This window comes from Trichechus manatus, unplaced genomic scaffold, assembly GCF_000243295.1.
Source record: "Trichechus manatus latirostris isolate Lorelei unplaced genomic scaffold, TriManLat1.0 scaffold00002, whole genome shotgun sequence".
NCBI classification, from domain to species: domain Eukaryota; kingdom Metazoa; phylum Chordata; class Mammalia; order Sirenia; family Trichechidae; genus Trichechus; species Trichechus manatus.
Window position 1 is genome coordinate 34,789,510 of NW_004443938.1, and position 18,027 is coordinate 34,807,536.

Genomic DNA, 18,027 nt, shown 5'->3' on the forward strand with positions numbered 1-18,027 from the left:
GGCAAACTGCTTCCATAAAGAGATTACACTCAAGAAGACTCTATAGAGCAGTTCTGCTCTGTAACACACGTGGTCACCATAAGTCAGGGGCTAACAACAACATTGGATGACTGACTCAACAGCAGCTAACAACAACAACGTTCCTAAATCTAGTTTAAAATTCTCATTTTTACTTCAACTTATTGATATTAAAAATAAATCTCTGGTAAGGAAGCCTTCAGAAAGGTGATAAAGAAGGAACAGGCTCTTTAAAGAGGAAGGAATTGACTTGTAAGATCCATAGATGTTTTTCTTAAAAGAAGAAAACCAAAGTTCTTATTCTACCAGACACTGATTCTACCAGTTTTCTCCTACCATGCAATATTTGGGACATAATTATACTAAATTATTTATTATTTATCTGAAATTCTAACTTAACTGGACATCCTGTATATTATCTAATTGTCAAAGGCTTAACTCTGAGAGAAGTTCTGTTGTTGGTTCAAGGAAAACGCAGCACGAGAACCCATGTAATTATTATTATAATTTTTACTAGTAAAAAACCAGTTGAGTCAAATTGATTCCAACTCATGGTAACCCCATGTGCTTCAGAGTAGAACTGTGCACCACAGGTTTTTCAATGGCTGTGACCTTTTGAAAGTAGATCACCAGGCCTTTCTTCCCAGGTACCTCTGGGTGAATTCCAGCTGCCAACCTTTTGGTCAGTAGCCAAGGGCTTAACCATTTGCTCCACCCAGGGAACTCCTTTACTAGTATATCAATCATTTGTTAAGTGCTTGATTCTTTAATGTACTACTACAACTACAATTACTAGCTAAGATTTATTAAGTGCTTAAATACATGCCACATACTATTCTAAGCCCATTACGTGTATTATCTTATTTAATCCTCACAGTAATCCTATTACTTACTATTACTCTACCCATTTTACAAAGGAAGAAATGGAGACACAAGTACATGAAACTTGCCTGAGATCTCAAAGTAAGTTAGTGGTGGAACCAGGATTTAATAAGCTTGGGCGTGCTGAGCTCCTGCTGCTTTTTCTTTTTTTTGTGAAAATATACACAACCAAACATACACCCATTCAACAGTTTTAACATGTATAATTCATTGACATTGGTTACATACTTCATATTGTGTCACCATTCTCCCTATCTCTGCCCATATTGTTTCACCACCATTAACTAAGTAAGACTCTCTGCCTCTTAAAAGTTCTTATCTGTGCTTTAGAGTTACTGTCGTCATTTTGATCTCATACAGATAATTCCTTAAAAGGGCACAATGTTCAAGGCAAACACTATCTATTGAGCTAGACTGTTGTTTAGCTTAAAGATGACTTCATGGGATAATTTCAGTTCAAAGTTTAAAAGTTGTTTCTAGGCAATAGATTTGGAGGTTCTTCCAGTCTCAATATATCCAGGAAGTCTAGTTTCCAATAAAAATTAGAAGTTCTGTTGCACAATTTTACCCTTTTGATCAAGATCCATCTATTGGGTTCCTGATCAAAACGTTCAGTAATGGTAACTAGGTACCATCCATTTCTTCTGGTCTCATGGCAAGGGAGATAGTAGTTCATGGAGGCAGTTAGATCTGTAGGTCATTTCCTTCTCCGATTCCTGGGTCTCCTTCCTCTGCTGCTCCAGGTTAATAGAGACCAACCATTGTATCTTGCCTGAATGGCTTCTTGCAAAGAGTTTGTACTCTTTTAATTGCTGTACTCTACTGTCTTCAACAACCATTTGTTGGAAATGTATTATTCTGGCATGAGTGCAAAATACAAAGGTAAGGTCTCTGCTCTCAAGGAATTTGTACTTTATAGTATAAATCACAATGTGAAAAATATTCCAAAGATATGCCCAAAATTGCTGTGTGGGAATTAAAGAAAGCAGGTAGCATCTGCTTGGAGAGACAAGGAATAGTTTTCAATAGAATCATGATAGATGTAGTGCAAACTTTTTAGATCATAGCCCTATTTCCTTTAAATCCTATATAATGCTTAGTCTCTCACTTATGTACCTTTAACTTACAATCTTTTTATTTTATTTTGTTAATGTTGAGAATATACACAGCAAAACATACACCAGTTCATCCATTTTTTACATGTACAATTCAGTGACATTGATTATATTCTTTGAGTTGTGCAGCCATTTTCGCCCTCCTTTTGAGTTGTTCCTCCCCCATTAACATAAACTCACTGCCTCCTAAGGTTTCTATCTAATCTTTAGTTGTTGTTGTCACTTTAATTCCGTATAGATAATTCTTAAAAGAGCATAATGCTTAAGGCAGACCTTTTTTACTAGTTAAGCTAACTGTTGTTTGGTTTTAAGAAGACTTAAAGGGTTTTGATTTAAAGATTATCTCAGGGCAATAATTTCAGGGGTTCATCCAACCCCTTGGCTACAGAAAGTCTGGAGTCCATGAGAATTTGAAATTCTGCTCTACATTTTCCCCCTTTTGATCTAGATTCTTCTGTAGAATCTTTGATCAAATGTTCAGTAATAGTAGCGAGGCACCATCCAGTTCTGGTCTCATGGCAAAGGAGGCAGTTGTTCATGGAGGTAATCAGGCAAACGTTCCATATCCTCCTCCTATTTCTGACTCTCCTTCTTTCTCTGTTGCTTCAGGCAAATAGAGACCAATTGTCGATGTCTGCTTGCAAGTTTCTAAGACCCCAGGCACTATGCAATGAACTAGGAGGTAGAACAGAAGCATTAAACACAATATTAGGCCAATTAGCTGGGATGTCCCGTGAAATCATGACCCTAAAACTGCAAACCAAGGAACCCCAAATCCCATGAGGTTTTTGGTTGTACATAAGCAGCCTAAGCAGCTACTCTTTTTTTTCTCCCCCCTTTTTTGGTCATTGTTGTAAATATATCTATCAACAACTTTTTACAGGTGTACAATTTGCTGACAGCAATTACAATAATCAGCTGTGCAATCCTACTTTTTAATCAATATGATTTTTCCATCACCCTTAACTCTCCCTCCTCCCCCAGCCTTTTCCCTCCCTCCTGCCCCCGTAACCACTAATGAACTTTCGTCTCTATACATTTGCTTGTTCTAGTCTTTTTATATAAGTGAGGTCATAAAATATTTGTCCTTCTGTGACTGTAATTTACATTCTTGACCTTGCACCATCCAAAAATGAGGACATTAATAGGTTCTCTTTTCCATTTAACCTGAGTAACCTATATATTTACTGCTACAGGCTTAAATGAGAAAAATGGCATGAGCTTGGCTCTTTTGCACGGCCTTGGGGTTGTACTTTGAGCTTTGTTGCCTTTATGATGTTCCTTGCTTAATGTACATAATTCCAACCAAAGTTTCTTCTAGATCCCTTCAGTTGCTAGTGATTTACCTTTAGTAAATTCGAACAAGTAACTTCTCTATTTATAGCCTGCCTTCCCCACCAAATAATAAGAATATTAAATGGCACCCTTACCAGGAAAAACCCCAAGGCAGTGCCATTGTTAGCATTTCATTGTCAGCTTTGAACAACAGAGCGCTGTGTGGCCTGGCTTGTAGAAAATGCTTTCGTGAAGGTCTCAGTGAGTTTGAATATTTAGGCCCAACTTTGTGTTGTTGAACTTTCCCCAGGATATTGTGGTTCATTACGTATTTCATGTATTTTCAAATACCAGCTCAAAGCTTCTCTTTTCTCCTCCTTAGAAAACTGAACGTCTTTGTACAGAATTTTCTAATTTTATTCTCCTTTTGACTGTCCACTAGATCCATATGAAACGTCACCAGTGGTTTTGTTGCCTAACCTTGTTTTAGTTTGAAAAGGCAAATGCTTTAGTAATAGCTTTGATCACCCTGAAATGGTTCATCAAGAGGATTTAATATTTAAAAAATTAATAATTTTGGAAAATTCTTGGGGCTCAACTTTTAAAGTCTGAATTTTAAAACTATGTAAGAGATGTTAGATAAATAGTAACTATTTAAGAATGGTGGTTGAGAAAGATAAAATGAGAAAGCTTCCTAGTTCTTTTGTTCTTCATTCATTTACTTTTAATCACATACACAAAACTTCACATACCTCTTGGCTTAAATCATCTTAGCAACCTGAGATAAACACAATATGAGTACAGAATATTTATTGCCTCATTATCAATGGAGATTAAAAAAAGAAAATCCAGTCCTTCAATATGTGGCACTATTAAGGCTTGATGTTACGGAGGTTATCAGTCACAATTAATCCGACCTCAACATTTTTTGCTTAAAAATATAAAAAGGTAGCTAATTATTCACAATGAATAATCTGTTTCATTCCTTCTTCTATTCTTACTGTGATCTGATTCCCAATTTTAAGGAAAATATACTATTGTTTAATGTTAAACAGGTTTGTGCTCTTGTATAACCATTAAATGCTCATTGTATGAATTGGTCTGTCCGTTTTTCAGAAGCTGGACTCTGCTCTTGAGGACCATAAAATATTGAGGGAAATGATAGAGGCAAGGACTCATAAATTAATAACTAACTGTTGTAAACATTTACTTGTTAAAAGTTGTGCAGAAATGCTTACTGATCCAAGTGATTGAGGAAGGCACAGGTTATGAAAAGTATGTTTCAGTTGGTACATAAGGGCAGATAATAGACACAATTCAACATGTATTTGAGCATCAATTCTGTAATATGCCTGGAGTTTTAAAATGAACTCGTGAAAGTTCCTAGGTCCCTGACTTTAAAGAGCTGAGCTTGCTGTCTTGAGTCAAAATTGAATAGTGTGGTGAAGGTGTTTATTGGGTACAACGGGCATCTAAGGAGTGGCTCAGTTGGAAAAGAAAAGCATTAGAAGCCCCACCCCACCTCATCCCCAGCTCCCTAACTCCTGCAATGGAGCAGAGCTGGTCATCCCAGATGTGTAAAATGGCCTGTGGACTGCTGGAGCAAGCTGTCTTCCAGGTGCCATTTCACTCTACTTTGGTCGAGTCTAGCAGGTATCATTTGTCTTTCTTGTTGAATAGTCTCTGGAGAATTTGATATAATTTGGTGGGCATGCTCAGTTTTGTTGATTTATTTTGTTACTTGAGATTTAGGTACTGATTTGTTGCTAATGATAATACATACATAACCTAGGCTTAAAAACTTTTTTTTGCAACTCAATTACAAAAAGCCAAACAACTTAATTAAAAATTTGGCAAAGGACTTGAATAGACATTTCTCCAAAGAAAATACATAAATGACTATCGTTAGTCATTAGGGAAATACAAATTAAAGCCACAATAAGATACCACTTCACACCCACTAGGATAATGATAATAAAAATCAGAAAACAACTAGTGTTGGTGAGGATGTGGAGAAATTGGAACCCTCGTACATTGTTGATGGGACTATAAAATGGTACCCCTTCAGGGGAAAACAGTTTGTTGGCCCCTCAAAAAGTTAAACACAGAATTATCGTATGACCCAGCAATTCCACTCCTGGGTATATACCCAAACGAATTAGAAAACTGGGACTCCAGTGATCATTGCAGCATTATTCACAGTAGCTAAAAAATAGAAACAACCCAAGCGTTCATCAACAGATTGATGGATGAATGGATAAACACACACACACTGGAATATTACTCAGCCATAAAAAGGGAATGAAGTTCTGATACATAGTACAACATAGATTAACCTTGAAAACGTGCTTAGTGAAATAAGCCAGACGAAAAGGACAAATGACAAGTATTGCATGATTCCACTTAGATGAAAGGTCAGAATAGGCAAATTTATAGAGACAGAAAGTAGATTAGAGGTTATGAGGATCTAGGGAAGTAGGGAATGGGGAGTTCCTGCTCAATGGATACAGCATTTCTGTTTGGGTGATGAAAATGTTTTGGAAATACATAGTAGTCATGGTTGCGCATCATTGTGAATGTAATTACTGCCACTGAATTGCACACTTAAAAATGGTTAAAACAGCAAATTTTGTGTTATATATATTTTACCGCAATTTAAAAAAAAATAAAACAGTATTTTGATATTTGGTTCAATAAGACATCTGGCGAGTGCTTAAAGTGAATTTCTGAAGGTAAACCCCTTTATTAATAACAAATTCACTCAGCTTCTTACAGAATTTGCAGAAGAATTCTACCCTTTTAAGCTCTGTAATTGTTCGAACCCTTTGTCAACTACGTTGGGGTTAGCTGTGATGATGAGTAACTAGATTTTTGTCTGGATAGTTTTTAGCTTTACTAAAAGAGCCACAAAATTAAGTGGAAAAAAGGGACTTGAGGGACAGGGAAGTTATGTTCATGCTTAATGAAAGGTCCAGGTTTTATTTCTCTACAGCCTCATTTGACCATTGTGTACATATTAAAGGCTGAAATAAAGACATGTTGTTTTTTAAGACTCTGATCACCTAAAAAAGCCCAGCTTGGGGGAGGGATAAACATTATTTCTCACAGTATATTTAACAGGCAACTTAGCTACTGTATCCACGTACACTCCTCGAGTTAGTTCACAAAGCATCTGTTGTTGATATCAGAAATGTTCTCCAGTCCCAGCGCTCTTTCCTGAAGAAAAACATTTTAGTAGGTCAGCTTGCTCTGTGGCTCTAGAATTAGAGGAGTAAGCTCAGGGAGGGGTGTTGAATCTGGCCTATGTTAATTCAAAATCAGAGTGTTACATTTATTATATCTGGAAGTACAGGAGTTAAGGATTTAAAATATGAAAAAAATGCACATTTGTACCAAGTGATTAAAAACAGTAGAGTGTGTTATGGATTGAATTGTGTCTCCCCAAAATGAGTGTTGTAAATCCTAACCTCTATGCCTGTGGTTATAATCCCATTCGGTAATGAGTTGTCTTTGTTATGTTAGTGAGGCAGGATTAGTGTAGGGTGTGTCTTGGCTCAATCTCTTTTGAGATATAAAAGAGATTAAAACAAGCAAGCAGGCAAACAGATGGGTGAAGAGAGATGCCAAGCCACATGAAGATTGCCCAGGAGCAGGAGCTAAAAGAGACAAGGACCTTCCTACATAGCCAACATAGAGAGAAGCTTTCACCTAGAGCCAGCACCCTGAATTCTGACTTCTAGCTTCCTAAACTGTGAAAAAATAAATTCCTGTTTGTTAAAGGCACCCACTTGTGGTATTTCTGTTACAGCAGCACTGGATAACTAAGAGAGAGTGTGTGTATATATGAATATCTTGTTTCAAAGTAATTCCAGCAGTGAGGGTTCTCTGACAGTTCTTGACACACACACTTTATCTAACAATGACTGCATCTACTTCACCTTATCATGAACCCCCCTATTTTGCTTTTGATCTAGACGGATAAGCCTGTTCTGAGAAAGGTTGTAGGGTTCTCTGTGGATTTAGCAACTGTCCAGGCTACATTGTAATGATAAGGAGGTAGCTCTGTTTGCCTTGGGCTCCTGAGTCCCTGGGATACCACAGACGTAATTCTGGCTATGGATTCCTCTCCTGGGTCCCGTGACACTCTGCACGGGCCTGTCTGGGAGATGCCATTGTAGCATGGCCTGGAAGATATTGACCAAGAGTGCTCTATCCTAGAGTAAAGCACCTGCCCTCCACCTCAGACAGGCTAAAGATGAACATCTGCTTCACCCACCTTTTGCAAACATCACTGAGTTCTTCATCTATTTCCTTTCTGTTACTTTTTAAAAATTATGAAATATAACAAAGACATAAAACATGACAGTTGTAACAAATAACTATGAAGCAAACATCCATGTAACCATCATCCAGGTCAAAAAATAGACATAGCCTGCACTCCAGATGCCTCCTGGGATGCTCACTTTCTAATGGGAAAGTCCAGGTTTAGTGGAAAGCACATGGGTTGCCTCTAGGTTCAAATCCTGACTTGGCTATCTACTACCCATTCCCATACTAGGTGTGTATTATTTGAGTTTAATTTCAAGTGTGTTTCTTCAACAGTCTGAGTTTGTTTTCTGATCTGTAAAGTAGAGAGCATAATACCTGTTCTCATGGGAATAAAATGAGCTTATTGATGTAAAGTATTTCAAAGTACCTGTCCTCAGTGGGGAAACAGTAAGTGTTTATAGTTTTATAAATCTTTACCCTCATTTTCAAATGGCTGTTATGACTTCATTGGTGCTTTCCCTCTCATGCCTTATGCTCCAGAGGTAAGCTATGGAGAGGAAGGAGCGAAGACGAGAACAGCAAACATCAGCAAAGGACAGTGACAGCCACAAACACTTGACACGGGTTCATTTCATCCACATAGGCAAGAAAATGCCTTCCCTGCTTATCGTTGACCTCTGAGAGACCCCTAAAATACAAGAGCTGGAAGAAGCCTCGCAGATTTCCTGGTCAATACCCCTTTTCCATTATGTAGGTAAACTGCGGCCCAGCGAAGTTAAGGGGTTATCTTCTAGCCACCTAGCAGCTTATAGATGGCTGTGTCAGGACTCAAATTCGGCTCTCCTGATGCTCAGCCCATGCTGGCCTTTTTGATCTAGGATCCTGAGGGCATTGAGGAGACCTGTCCCTTTGATGCCTCTTCAGCTTTCAAAAAGTTCATGTGGGCATAGTTCACTCAGAATTTGATGGCCCAAAGACAGACTTGGTTCCAGTTAACTTCCAAAACTCAGATTAGCCCACTGTGCCTGAAAGTGGTGGCTTCACAGTAACTTACGAAATCTCATCACTCATCCTTGATTTCATTAAAATTAAAATAAGTTTAAGAAAAAGAAAGGAAGATTTGTCATCTGACATCATTGTGATTAGTATCTATAACCATTGTTTCATCGTAATGACATTTGCTACTTATTTTTAGGGTTATAACAGGTTGTTAATATTTCAGTGGACTTTACAAATAAGTAGAGGTTATGGGAGGGGAAAGGGAAATAAAGATGAGGCTATGGAAATACTTAAATATTCTAAGGATTTAGCACTTGTAGCTGAGTTTACAGTTTGTTAGTTCTTTACTTGAGTTCTTCCTGAATAATCCTTAGTAAAATGGGTATATAAAAGGAGAGGGTGGTTAAAGAATGATTACTTGCAATTTTTTATATAAGTAAGAAATATTAAATTGCTTATACTCATTCATATAGAGTTTTAAGTTATTTTCAAGTTTAAGTAAAAATAAGAACTGAGGGGAATAGATTAATCTGAAAAGGCCACTGAAAGAGGTAGAAAATATACAGTAAAACCTGTGAAAGCCAGAACCTGTGTAAGGAAGAAACCTGTCAGAGAAGGAAAACTCAAATATTTTCCACTAAAACAAATGACAGAAAAGTGGTAAGACTGCATGCACCCTGTCAAGGCAAAAAGCTTGCGAGCCCCGGAAAAGTAAGACAGTCCTGTTGAATTCCAGCTTCCACAGGTTTCACTTTCTTTCTAAATGCAGAGCAGCATTGACATCTTGCTTTGTGTGTCACTAACTATTCCAGAAAATTAGATACCAGTTGCCGCTGAGTCGATTCCAATTCATAGTAACCCCATGTGTGTCATAGTAGAACTGTGCCCCATAAAGTTTTCAAGGGCTGAATTTTTAGAAGTAGATCACTAGGCCTTTCCTTCAAGGTGCCTCTAGGTAGGCTTGAACCCCTGCCTTCTGGTTAGCAGCTGAGCATGTTAACTATTTTACCACTCAGGGACTCTAAAAAATGAGATAAAAACTGGTTGTTGTCGAGGCGATTCCCATATGGTTTCCAAGGAGAGACTGGTGGATTCAAACTGCCAGCCTGTTAGTTAGTAGCCAAGCTCTTAACCACTATGCCACCAGGGCTGCTGGTGAGATAGGAGACTAGAATTCTGGTTAGTGTGCTTCAGTACACAGCTGTGGGACCTTAGGCAAATCACATCCCATCTTTTTGCTTTAACTTCCTCCACTGGAAGACAATTTATGATCTCTAAGACCCCTTTTAGGGTCTAAATTTCTGATTGGTTTCTTAATACGTAACTGTTTGAGGATGATATGTGTGAAGTTTATTGACACGGAAGTGTAACTGAAGTCTGAGAATGAGCCTGACAGACACAATCAAGTTTGTGTTGTCATAAAAATTCACCAAGTGTCTGCAATGAAAGAGGCATTGGACTGGGTATTGTTGCAGAGTTAAAGATGAGCAACATGGTCCTTTCCTCTAGAATCTTAAATCCAGTCCAGGGAGATAAGATGTGTGTGTGAATAACTCACACATAACTCAACAAAGTTGATGATGGTGGCATCATTGAGCTTCACCTCTGCCCTGCAGTGCTGTCTTTAAAACATAAACCTGATCGTACCTCTCTTTTGTTAAAATTTATTGACTAGTTCCCCAGCACTGACAGGATAAAACCTAAACTGTTCCGCATGTGAGAACCTTTATGATCTGGCCCCTGTTAGTCTAGCTTCATCTGCTGACTCGTATTTTCTCTTCCATTCATCTCTAACCCTCCACTCAAGTTTTTTTTTTTTTAACCTGTGCTGTCACATGTAAGAATATAGTCCTTCAGTTGAAATGCGAGTCTGTCTTTTCTGTATACTACACTTCCTGATTATTCCTTCTCCCTTCCAAGCCACAACCTCATACACTGACTAACTCCTATTACCCCTTTAAAGAGTCATCCCATGGGTTCCCTCACCCAGGGCTTCCTGGACTCCCCAGGGCAGACCTGGCATCCCTTCTCCACACATTCCCACACCTTACACGCCTCCATTAAACTGCTTGTGGTAGGCTGTGTAATTGCGTTTACCTGTTTATCCACCACCTCACAGCAGGATCCTCGGGGAGAGGACCTAGTCTTTTCACTTGTGGGTTCCTGGCACACTGTCCTGTGCTTGGCACAGTAAATAGTGTTGTGTTTATGGAGATACTGAAAGCATTTTGAAAAGTCATTTAGAATTTAGTATAGTTAAAAGTCACTGAAGAACTGGTGAGAACATGGGAATGATGAGATTGCAGAGGGGAAGAGCAAGGGGAAAAGAGTAGTGACAATATTTGAAGTGAATATCCTCAAGGGAGGACCCTTGAAGGTTTTATTTTAGGGTCTGAAAAAAAGGTAAATCAAGATAGGGCAGCCATCATGGTGCTCATGGAAGGGGACGGGGTCAGAAGAAGAGGCTACTGAATTGGTCATTAGACTGCCATTAAAGACCTTTGAAAGAACAGTTTCAAGGAAGCCGCTGGCTTAAGAAGTCAGATTTCATGAGAATTATTTTTATAAACAACAAAAAAGTTGTTTTTTTAAAGAGATGAAGTAGAGTGAATGATGTCAAGAAAGCAAAGAGAGAAGGGATAGTATTTTGAGGTGGTGGCAAAGTAGAGGTAATACTGTTTTCTTTTAAAAACTATAGCCAATTAAAACATGGTTGTAGACAAAAAGAACCAATATGGGGTGGGTGATTGCAGATATAAAAAAGACAATGAAAGGATGTTCCTTGAGGAGGCAGGAGGAAGTGAACTGGGTGCCGGTGGGGGATCAGAGGTTGAGATCTCTGTCTCCTAGGCTAGGAATTAGAGAAAGCATGCTTGGTGATGGAGCAAAGGAATGTTGAAGTCATTCTTTAGGTGGTGCTGGAGGCTTGATCAAGAAATGTGGCCCCCACTACACTGTTAGGTCTTAGGAGAAAAGGATGACTTCATTTTGTGCTCTCTTGCTCAGTGCTTGTGAATTTAATTAGGGTGACTTTTCAAAAACAAATGATAATATTATTAAAGGCTTACTTTTAGATATGCGTGGTATTTCAGTTAGATTCCTTTTGGAATTTTTATCCTTAGGGAGTGATGAAACAGTGGATTAAATTCTCTATTGAGGAAAGAGCAAACACAAAAATGTGGAATTAACAGAACGGAAATCATCTACAAAAGGGACTATTTAACTTCTCATTTGGGATTTGACAGCTCACATCATTTTCTATAATACTAACTATTCTGAGTATGGTCACCCTGAAAGAAGTTCCTTTATCAGAGTTGTTAACCCGTGAGAAGGAAGTCAGATGCAAAAGCAAAAGACAAATGAACAGTAGTTGCTTTTTCAAATCGGGAAAGTGACATGTTGCCTTATTTTAATGGTAAGCAACACAGGAAAGATAGACTAGCAGAGACAGTCATGTAAATGGACCCGGTCTTTAACAAATCACTGTGGATTGTTTCAACAAAGGGCTTTTTGTTTTGTTTTTGTGTCCATAGCCAGTCTGCTGTTTCAGCAATTCTATTTTAATTCCTGATAAAGTAGTAACTTGAGAGTCCTCTATATTTCACTGGGTGCAGCATAAAAATGCTACATTGAAGGGACTGTGGATAAGGTTTGTTATCACTCACTGTAAAACTGAAGTCTCTGGTGTTGGTTTAGAATCTTTTCAGGCTATTGGATATTGAGTAACCTTGGTGATTCTGTCCTGCTGCCAGTGATGAGGCTTTTCAATTCTGAAGTGAAATGAGATACCTCCAATTTGGCTGCATTCTGTGGTGTTTCAGCTACCCGTTGTGGTCAAGTCGATTCCAATTCATGGCGACCTCATAGGACAGAGTACAACTGCCCCGTAGGGTTTTCAAGGCTGTAAATCTTTACGGAAGCTGACTGCCACATCTTTCTCCTGCAGAACGGCCTGGTGGGTTCGAACTGTGGACCTTTGCTCTAGCAGCCAAGCGCTTAACACTGTGCCACCAGGGCTCCTAGAACTTGCAAACTCTTAGACACTCACACTAATGATGGGCATCAGAAAGCTGTCCCCTTAATTTAAATCAAATTTAGTTCCTCAAGTCTCCTCAAATTAATCTGGGCATGGAAAGAGAAGAAATATTGAAAACTGGTTTTCTGAAATGGCAAATGATATTTTAAGAGTAATTCTTTCCATGGTGTACAATGAAAGATAAAGCTAACAGTTTTATCTAATTTTTAAATTTTAATATTTAATTCCTAAGGTTTGTTTTTCTTTTTTTTGGTGGTTTTTATTGCACTCTATTAGATAAAGAGTATTACTTAAAATGACCTTTTTTTTTTCTAAAGCCTTGTACATAAGTGGCATTGCCTATGGTGTTTGATTAATGTCAGTGAGAGAGATGTTGGTCCCAGAATATGTGTTAGTACATCATTCAGCAAATCCTTTTCCAGTGTGAATGTTGAACTGACAACCACAATTAGTAGTATATTTTCTTTCTGTGGTACTCCACGTACTCCAGCCTTTATTTCCCAGAATATACTACGAAAGATTGAAATGAGCACCCATTTGGAATTGTGCTAAAGTAATGTTTAGATGTGTAAATTTAGTCTACTTGTTATTCTTTTTGGTGTTTGTTCTCTCTTGGCAGAGAAACCCGTTCATTTCAAAGGTGGCATCCTGTCACCATCCCCTCTGTTCTGCCTCAGTCCTTCCTCAATACTTTTCAGGTTATTGGTGCTTTCTCCAAAAATGCAGCTTCCCTGTGACATCTATTCTACCTGACCAGAGAGCTTTTGGAATTGCCCATGATGCAGTTAGCTTTTTATTTCTAGATTTGGTCAGTTTCTCTGAAATTCTACTGAGACTAAATTTCCTTGGTTAGATAACCCTGATACAGCACTGAACATCGTCTTCCCTATCGCATCCTCTCCCTATCCACCCTTCTGCATTCTCTGATTTCTTGCATATGAGTTGTGGAAATATTCCTCCCCCCACCTAGTTGAATTTTGTATTGATACTGGTCCCACTCCGTACACCCTAGTTGGAATTAATTAACACTAATGATGTAGCCTGCCAAATAGATGGGCAGGTCATATGCCTGGGGCTAATTAAAGTGGAAAGTGTGGCCAAGGATAAAATACACCTGGGTGAGGGATGGGGGTGGCACCTCTATCATGTCATCACAGTACCCTTTCAAGGACTCTGTTGAATGAATACAGTCGATCATTTATTCATCAGTAAACTCACTGAGCACCTGCTAGCCATGCTGAGTCAGACGTAGGTTCTTACTGTTGTTGTGTGCCATCAAGTCAATTCTGACCCATGGCAACCCATGTGACAGAGTAGAACTTCCCCATAGGGTTTCTTAGGCTATAACCTTTATGGGAGCTGACTACCAGCTCTTTTCTCCTGAGGAGCCGCTGGTGGGTTCGAACCGCCAACTTTTCAGTTAGCAGCCACATGCTTAACCGTTGTGCCACCAGGGCTCCTTTCTAGGGCCCTAGAAACCACAAAAAGGACTTTGGCTTTTACTTTCAGGGCATGGGAAGCCATTGGAGAGGTTTGAACTCAGGAGTGTCATAATCTACTTCTCATTTTTAAATGGATCAATCTGGTTCTGTGTGAAAAGTTAGTGGTAAGGGATCAGTCTGGTTCTGAGTGAAAAGTTAGTGGTAAGGGAATTGGGAGTGGCAGCAGGGAGACCAGGCCAAGGTAACCACAGTAATCCAAGTGGGAGATGCTGGTGCCTGGAATCTGAAACTTCCTCTGAAGTGGAGTGTGGAAATAAAAGCAAGAACCCTTCAAGCATTTTAAGGAAATCTTGACATATAAGGCACTTCTACAGAAGCAAAATAAAAGCTTTTTCTGAAACAAAGCCTTATTCTTTGGGGACTACAAGCAGATACCAATTACAGCACTTCTCCCCCTTTCCATTGATCTGTACCAAATCAGCCAAATTCTTCTTTATCCTTTGTTTCCTGTTTTCCCATTAATGTTTTCTTGTGGTGTGTGTGGACTGACTGCTTTGTGAATCATTTGTGACATAATAAAGAAACAGATTAACTCTCTTTTCCCTTCGGGCCTTTCATCGTTTCCTCACTTAGAACACGCAGAAAGTCTCAAATTATCAAAATTTTGTTTCCCTCTAAGAAAAGACTCTTTTACTTTGACCTCCACCACAAATGGTATCATGTCTACCACCTTTGATTTTTTTCTGCTTCTCTGTAGGTACTTAACCTTACTCTGAAACAGTGGTTCTGAAGTGTGGATTCCAGATCAACAACCACATCACCATCACCTAGGAACTTCTTAAACCAAAACCAAACCCGTTGCTGCAAGTTAATTCCGACTCATAGCGTCTCTATAAGACAGAGTAGAACCTGTCCCATAGGGTTTCCAAGGAGCAACTGGTGATGTCTTTAGACTTGCACATTCTCTGGCCTGATCCAGGACTTGTTGAATCAGAATCTCTGGGGGTAGGGCCCAGCAAGCCCTCCAAGTGCTCTGGTGCACCTAGAGTTTGAGAACCCCTGCCCTATAAAAATAGTCGTGTGAGCTTGTTTATTAGTCAGCTAAATTGTAAACACCTCAAAGGTTGGAATGTATCTCCTTCAGCCCCACTAGTTCATTACAAACTAAGATACCAACATACAACTACTTCAGTTTCGAAGTTTGAACTCTTGACTCTTGAGAAACTAGGATTTGATGCCCTGCCTATTCATTCTGTTTTCTCCAAGTTAACCCTGGTTTTATAGTCTGGAAGAAGAGTACTAAGAGGTTTAGAAAAAAATGGCTGATCAAAGCACCTGGTAAGACAAAATATAATTGTCACCAGTGTGACTTCCCTTTTTCTAACTTTCTGCTGGAGTCAAAGTCTGTGTTTTAGTCATCTAGTGCTGCTACAACAGAAATACCACAAGCGGATGGATTTAACAAAGAGAAATTAAGTCCAAATTCAGGGCATCAGCTCCAGGGGAAGGCTTTCTCTCTCTCAGCCTTCTCATCCGTGTTCCCCCAGACTAGGAGCTTCTTGGCACAGGGACCCCGGTCCAAAGGACGCGCTCTGCTCCCGGCACTGCTTTCTTGATGGTATGAGGTCCCCCTGTCTCTCTGCTCACTTCTGTCTTTTATATCTCAAGAGATTGCCTCAGGACACAATCCAGTCTTGTAGATCAGGTCCTGCCTTACTAACTAACACAACTGCCACCCATCCTCCCTCATTAACATCATAGAGGCAGGTTTACAATACAGGAAAATTACACAGTACCAGGAATCATGGCCTAGCCAAACTGACACACACATTTTTTGGGGGACATAATTCAAACCATGACAGTCTGGATAACTTTGTTCCTTTCCTTAGGCAAATCAAGACTCATGCTCTTGAGGACTCATGTTCTTTTTCCTTGGTACATAGGGTGATAGTTGGCATATTTTCTGATTGGCCTCTCTCTTCAAATTATTCTGTAGCACCTGGAACATTGTGTTGTATATGAACCATTAAAAGATGAGATATTTACTTTCAGAACTTTTATAAAAACGTGGGCTTCATCATTAAAGCCATACCTTTTCTCTTTATCCTTTTGTGTTTTATGTTGCTTTGGGTGCTACGTAGCATTGAAGTGATTGAGTTTAATACTTCAGAAATAATAACAAGTATTCATATGTAACCATAAAAACCGACTAACTCTAAAGTGAGGGTTGTTTTTAAGTTGCTGTTGAGTTGGCTTCAACTCATAGTGACCTTACGTATAAAAGAATAAAACATTGTCTGGTCCTGTGCCAATCTTCATGATCATTGATATGTTTGAGTCCATAAAGTAGGAGTAGAGGGAAAAAAATGTACCATTAATCTAAAAATAAACCAAAGGAGCATATTTATTTGGAATCACTTAAAATTGCTACCAAATTATCTAGTAAAATATCCATTAAAAAAAAAAACCAAACCCGTTGCCATTGAGTCGATTCCGACTCACAGTGACCCTATAGGGCAGACTAGAACCGTCCCATAGGGTTTCCAAGGAGCAGCTGGTAGATTCCAACTGCCAACCTTTTGGTTAGCAGCCGAGCTCTTAACCACCGCTCCACCAGGGCTCTGTTAAAAAGGTCTATATGAAATCCACAGTGTCTTTAAGATATAACATATCTTTTCAGTTCATTTGATATGCTACAATTAACTAACTTAAAAAATTGTCTGAACACCTAGTGTCTTAATTGTGTTCAAATTTGTTGATTCTTGAAGACATTCTTAATAAACTTTAACTCTTTTAAAGAATTTAGGAAAAATCCAAATATATTCATATCCAGTGTTGTGTATCTGGCAAGGCAGAATTTTAACTACAGCATCAATGTGATTTCTTTCTCTTTCCAGTATTGACAAACCCAATAAATTAATGAACTAGGAGGTACAATTCTTCTGTTCTTTAATACATTTAAATCTGATTTTCATTATGAAAATAAGTTCTCTAATTTTTACAAAGTGTAATACTTAAGTGCAGTAAGTTTTTCCTATGTACTTATTTTAAAAATTAACTAGATTCCTTAACTATGTAATACCAGATACAGTTGTTAGACTGAAATTGATTTTCTTCTAAATACACATTTGTAGTCTTAAGTTTTCTCAGTCCTCCTATACAGGACTAAGATATATAATAGAAACTAGGCTTTTATCTCATTGTAATCTGCCCTTTTACCTTGTCATTGATAATCTGATGGATAAATTCACCAGGATAGAAAACCTGGATCTGCCAGAAACGTTACGTGTGGGTTTCATGACCTATAAGATGAATGTATTTGCTTTCCTCCAGTTCCCATGGAATTATTTTCAACACAAATCAACTAATGATAGCAAAGGGATTTCAGTTCAGAAAACAATGCATTTATTAAGTGCCAGTAGTATTGGCTTTAAAAATCAGTGATGTAAAAAAAAAATTTTTTTAGACTGTAGTCCATCATAGGACATTCTCAGTGAAGCAGCACAGCATGACCATTATTTTTGTAATTAACTTTGGAACTGGTGTCCTCCCGATTTTTAATGACCTTGAATTATAGTGGGAGGATTATGAAAGATTTAATACTGTTAAAACTAAACCACATTCAGATTTTAAAATATGGTATGTCTAGAATTCTGTACTGTTGTAAATTAGCAAAATTGTTCTTTTGACCTGAAGGTTTCAAAACTTTCCTAGCAATTGTGTAAAAACACATGAGGCTGGTGCCTGACCTCCTCTAACTTCACAAGGGGAAAGGAGAATCAAGATTAACAGCCCAAGGCTGATTCCCATGAGGCACAGGTCAGACTTGTCTTCTCTCTCCGCCATCTTTACCAATTCTGACACTAACTATGCCTCCCACAGCACTCTCTACTTCTCTGCTGGGTTCGATTATTCATTGCAATGGCCAAACAGAACTCATAGACCACGCTCACAACTCTGGGGTTTATTAGGGAAGTAACAGGTTACAATT

General features: G+C 38.6%; 1 protein-coding gene across 2 annotated transcripts in view; it reads left to right on the forward strand.

Moving 5' to 3' along the window:
• NHSL1 (NHS like 1) overlaps window positions 1-18,027 on the forward strand; it is a 168,929-nt gene that overhangs the window by 94,910 nt on the left and 55,992 nt on the right. The window lies entirely within an intron of this gene.